Raw genomic sequence first — 6,249 nt, 5'->3', positions numbered from 1 at the left:
GTGATCACACCATCGTGATTATCTGGGTTGTGAAGATCTTTTTTGTACAGTTCCATATCTCTCATTAAATTTATTTCCAAAGTGGTTTATGATATTTTCAGCCTCCATTGTAAGTGGAATTGTTTTGCTAATTTCATTTTCCGAATGTTTGTTGTTCACATATAAAAATAGAAATTTTCTATATTGGAAAAAAAAGTCAGTCCAAAGGCCAGCATGTCAGAGTTGGCATAGATTTTGTAGGGGCCAGTTTGAACCACTCTGTTTGCCTATAGATCATGTCTCCTGTAGACAGCTGTATCAAGCACAGAGGACAGATAGTCATCAATGGATTTATAAGGTCTAGTATTTCTGAGTGTCAGTGCATTGCATGGATCTGGGAAATTTCCATTCAATCCTTCATTCAGCAAACATTCAGTTGGTACCTTCTATGTGTCAGATGGGCTTCCCCAGTGGCTCAGAGGTAAAGAATCAACTTGCAGTGCAGGAGCTGCAGGAGACATGGGTTTGACCCTTGGGTCGGGAAGATTCCCTGGAGGAAGAAATGGCAACCCACTCCAGTATTCTTGCCTGGAGAATCCCATGGACACAGGAGCTTGGCAGGCTACAGTCCATAAGGGCGCAAAGAGTCGGACACAACTGAAGAGATGGCAAGCACGCACACACAGTCAGATACTAGGCTAAGGAGGAGGAGCATATTAAGACCAAGAAGACTCCTGCCCAGATGGGATTATTATCAGAGAGGCGACATGGTAAGCAAGCAGACAAATAGATATTACAAATTACGGTAAATGGCTTGAAGAAGACAATGCTGTAAATAGTATTACAGTTAGCCTGTCTTATTCATTATTATGTTAAGGAAGGTGATTTTCAGATGGGGACAAGTGATGATATTCATCCCACCATAAACTAAGTATGGCCAGACCTGTTAGAACTCATGGTTCTACTCAAAGAGTGGAGGCATTTCAGAGGAATGAATTTTCAAGTTGGTGAAAGTTGTTTTTTTAAGAATCTCTTTAAATATCATGAAATGCCTTGGGTTTACCCCTCACTCATTATCAATGTAATTGTCAGCAAATTAAAACTGGCTTTGTTGGTTCATTTTTTGGGGGGGGGTCAATATGGATTTTGTCATTGTAGTTCTTAGTTTGATAAAGACTATCAGAAAGGAAAAGGAAAATAAATGAAGTAAGAAACAGAACCAATTCTTCAAGTGTAACCAAGAAAGTGAGCTAATGTTAGAAGAGGAGTTTGGAAGCTTAGTTCAGTTCAGTTCAGTTGCTCAGTCGTGTCCGACTCTTTGCAACCCCATAAATCACAGCACACCAGGCCTCCCTGTCCATCACCATCTCCCGGAGTTCACTCAAACTCATGTCCATTGAGTCGGTGATGCCATCCAACCATCTCATCCTCTGTTGCCCCCTTCTCTTCCTGTCCCCAATCCCTCCCAGCATCAGAGTCTTTTCCAATGAGTCAACTCTTCACATGAGGTGGCCAAAGTACTGGAGTTTCAGCTTCAGCATCAGTCCCTCCAATGAACACCCAGGACTGATTTCTTTTAGAATGGACTGTTTGGATCTCCTTGCAGTCCAAAGGACTCTCAAGAGTCTTCTCCAACACCACAGTTCAAAAGCATCAATTCTTCAGCGCTCAGCCTTCTTCACAGTCCAACTCTCACATCCATAACATGACCACTGGAAAAACCATAGCCTTGACTAGATGGACCTTTGTTGGCAAAGTAATGTCTCTGCTTTTGAATATGCTATCTAGGTTGGTCATAACTTTCCTTCCAAGGAGTAAACATCTTTTAATTTCATGGCTGCAGTCACCATCTGCAGTGATTTTGGAGCCCCCCAAAATAAAGTTTGACACTGTTTCCACTGTTTCCCCATTTATCTGCCATGAAGTGATAGGACCAGATGCTATGATCTTCATTTTCTGAATGTTGAGTTTTAAGCCAATCTTTTCACTCTCCTCTTTCACTTTCATCAAGAGGCTTTTGAGTTCCTCTTCACTTTCTGCCATAAGGGTGGTGTCATCTGCATATCTGAGGTTATTGATATTTCTCCTGGCAATCTTGATTCCAGCTTGAGCTTCCTCCAGCCCAACGTTTCTCATGATGTACTCTGCATATAAGTTAAATAAGCAGGGTGACAATATACAGCCTTGACATATTCCTTTCCCTATTTGGAACCAGTCTGTTGTTCCATGTCCAGTTCTAACTGTTGCTTCCTGACCTGCATACAGGTTTCTCAAGAGGCAGGTCAGGTGGTCTGGTATCCCCATCTCTTTCAGAAGTTTCCACAGTTTATTATGATCCACAGTCAAAGGCTTTGGCATAGTCACTAAAGCAGAAATAGATGTTTTTCTGGAACTCTCTTGGTTTTTTGATGATCCAGTGGATGTTGGCAATTTGATCTCTGGTTCCTCTGCCTTTTCTAAAACCAGCTTGAACATCTGAAAGTTCATGGTTCACATATTGCTGAAGCCTGGCTTGGAGAATTTTGAGCATTACTTTACTAGCGTGTGAGATGAGTGCAATTGTGTGGTAGTTTGAGCATTCTTTGGCATTGCTTTTCTTTGGGATTGAAATGAAAACTGACCTTTTCCAGTCCTGTGGCCACTGCTGAGTTTTCCCAATTTGCTGGCATATTGAGTGCAGCACTTTCACAGTATCATCTTTCAGGATTTGAAATAGCTCAACTGGAATTCCATCACCTCCACTAGCTTTGTTCATAGTGATGCTTTCTAAGGCCCATTTGACTTCACATTCCAGGATGTCTGGCTCTAGGTCAGTGATCACACCACCGTGATTATCTGGGTTGTGAAGATCTTTTTTGTACAGTTCTTCTGTGTATTCTTGCCACCTCTTCTTAATATCTTCTGCTTCTGTTAGGTCCATACCATTTCTGTCATTTATTGAGCCCATCTTTGCATGAAATGTTCCCTTGGTATCTCTAATTTTCTGGAAGAGACCTCTAGTCTTTCCCATTCTGTTGTTTTCCTGTATTTCTTTGCATTGACTGGAAGCTTAAGGGAGTTATAATAAAGCTTAAATCTTGCTATGTGGTAGTGGTGAGGGCTTCCCAGGTGGCCTAGTGGTAAAGAATCTGCCTGCCAATGCAGGAGACACAGCTTTGATCCTTGGGTCAGGAAGATCCCTTGAAGAAGGAAATGGTAACCCACTCCAGTATTCTTGTCTGGAGAATCCCATGGGCACAAGAGCCTGGTGGGCTTTATAGTCCACTGAGTTGCAAAGAGTCAGATGTGACTTAATAACTAAACAACAGCAATATAGTAATGGTGCATCTTGCTGGGACTTTGTTCTCAAGGATGTGATTCAGGGGATGGTGACTGGTCCTCAGCATGAGACACACACTTTAGCACTGCGTAAATCTCACGTCATGAGTTTCCCCCGCCAAAATGTTGGCAGAAATGGTTATTTCTTCAAGGAAGTCCTAGATGGGGCAGTTGGCTCGTAGGGTTTTGTTGTTTGGAAACAGACATCTTTAAACTCTTGAGTCCCACTATTGCAGTGAGATGAGAGTCTCAGGGAAAAGATAGATTGCGATCCATCTCACCACCCATGCTGCAGCTTAGAATCCCCTGAGGGGAACTTTCTCAAAACCCTCCCTGGCTCAGCCCCACCCCCACTAGTTATGTCAGAATCCCTTGGCGAGGGAGATGATGCATTGTTCTTGCTCATTTGTTCGGTTGTGTCTGACTCTTTGCAACCCCATGGACTGCAGCATGCTTATGGGAGAACAGATTTGGGGATTTTGGTTACCCTTAGCAGGAAACTGGACTGTGAGCTCAGAGGACTAGTTCTGAATTGATGCCCCCAAATCAGTGCCCCTCAGAGCTCAGTGTGCATCCACATTCCCTGGGGGATCCTATTAAAATACAGATTCTGATTTGGTCTGCTTGGGCTGGGGCCAGAGACTTAGCTTTTCTAACAGCCCCCACATGGATTCTGATACACATCCAGGGTAGCCAGACCCCAGATGATACATGGAAGTAAGCACCATGACATTGGAGAAGCATTCCTTAGAGCAGCGATCTCAACCTTGGCTGAACCTTTACATCACCTGGGTAACTTTCATAAAATACCCATACTGGGGCTTTACCTCAAGAGTCTCTGATTCAACTGTCTGGGGTCGGGGAGCTGGGCATCAACTATTTAAGAAGTTTGTCAAGTGATTTTTAACATGCAGCCAGGTTTAGGAGACTCTGCTCTAGAGGATTCTTTTTTGTTGTTGTTAATTGAGATCATTGTTATTGTTTAGCTGTTCTTTGTGACCCTATGGATTCTAGCCTGCCAGGCTATAAAGACAAATTCCTCTGTCTTTGGGATTTCCCAGGCAAGAATACTGGAGTGGGTTTTCATTTTCTTCTCCAAGGGCTCTTCCTGACTCAGGAATTGAACCGATGTCTCCTGCATTGGCAGGGGGATTCTTTACCACTGAAGCCACCAGGGAAGCCAACTTGAGATTAGTGTTGCTTAATAGTAATAACATGAATGTGTATTAGCTATATGTTGCTATGTGATAGATTACCCACGACTTAATATTTATGATGTCACATGGTTTCTGAAGGCCAGAAATCTGGGAGTGGCTTAACTGGGTGATTCCAATGCAGAGTCTTTCACGAGGTTGTAGTCAAGGCATTGCTTTGGCTGCAATTATCTGAAGGTTGGACTATGGCCGGAGGACCTGAGAGGGTTCATCCACGTGGGTGTTGGCTGGAGGCCTTGGTTCCTCACTATGCAGGCTTGTTCACAGGGTTGCTCACAAATTAGCACTAACTTCCTCTAGAGTACCTGACTAGAGAGAGAGAGGGAGAAAGAGAGAGACAGACGGATAGACAGAAGTACTGAAAAAGAGACCAAAGGAGAAGCTTCAGCATATTTTGTAACCTAATCTTGAATGATACACCATTACTTCTGGTGTATTCCACTAAAAAATATACTGTAATGTTCCTTTAAGGAAGACTGAACAGGTCATGGGGCAAGATGACATTCACAAATCTGGGAATTACTGAATACTTGAACCTAGAAAATATTTTGTATTCTATAAACTGGTCCTAGGAAGGCAATGGCACCCCACTCCAGTACTCTTGCCTGGAAAATCCCATGGGCGGAGGAGCCTGGTAGGCTGCAGTCCATGGGGTCACCAAGGGTTGGAGACGACTGAGCAATTTCACTTTCACTTTTCACTTTCATGCATTGGAGAAGGAAATGGCAAGCCACTCCAGTTTTCTTGCCTGGAGAATCCCAGGGACAGGGGAGCCTGGTGGGCTGCCGTCTATGGGGTCACACAGAGTCGGACACGACTGAAGGGACTTAGCAGCAGCAGCAGCAGCAGCAGGCAAGCATGTGGCAGTTTTACATTTAGAGATGTACACAAAAAGTTACATGAACATTCTAACAATGTGTGTGCTAAGTCACTTCAGTCGTGTCTGACTCTTTGTGACCCAGTGGACTACAGCCCTCCAGGCTCCTCTGTCCATGGGATTCTCCAGGCAAGAATACTGGAGTGGGTTGCCATTCCTTTCTTCAGGGGATCTTCCCAACACAGGGATTGAACTCACATCTCTTTTGTCTCCTGCATTGGCGGGTGGGTTCTTTACCACTAGCGCCACCTAATGAACTCAAACAAAAATATTCTATTGGTCACGCAGACCAACCCTGATACAAAGCGGGAGGGGATCACAGAAGGGTGTGAATATCAGGAAGAATTACTGAGGGTCATCTTGGAGATGGCTACCACAGGGTGCATGCAAGTAATTTAAAACATTTTAGTAGGCATACAAAAAAGTAAAAAAAAGAAAGAAAAGATAGTATGATTTTTAATAATATATTTTATTTGACCAATCTATCCAAATATTATTGTTCTGACCCATACTCAATAAAAAAATTTGCATTATTTTTTTATCCTAAATTTGAATTCTGGTGTCTGCTTTATATTCATGAGTCATCTCTATTTGGACCTGGCGTGTTTCAAGCATTCATTCACCGAGTTGATTGTTCTTCTTAATTCTACAGGTAACCTTGTCTGGATGGATCCTAAAGGTAGATTCTCCCACTTTGTAAGGCCCAGCCTCTATTGACCTTACCAAATGATAGACCTATTGGTTTATTTACTATTCCAACCAAAGCACCTGTCAATTTCCTCTTTTAGAAATGGCAGGTCTGGGGTTTTTCAGGTTGGTATTTTGTATGAAGAAGCCCTTGGGTTTTCAGCATATTTATTC

This window comes from Bos grunniens, chromosome 5 (assembly GCF_055505025.1).
Source record: "Bos grunniens cultivar Pamir isolate PY7600 chromosome 5, Bosgru_T2T1.0, whole genome shotgun sequence".
NCBI classification, from domain to species: Eukaryota; Metazoa; Chordata; class Mammalia; order Artiodactyla; family Bovidae; genus Bos; species Bos grunniens.
Note: the sequence above shows the minus strand (reverse complement) of the source record.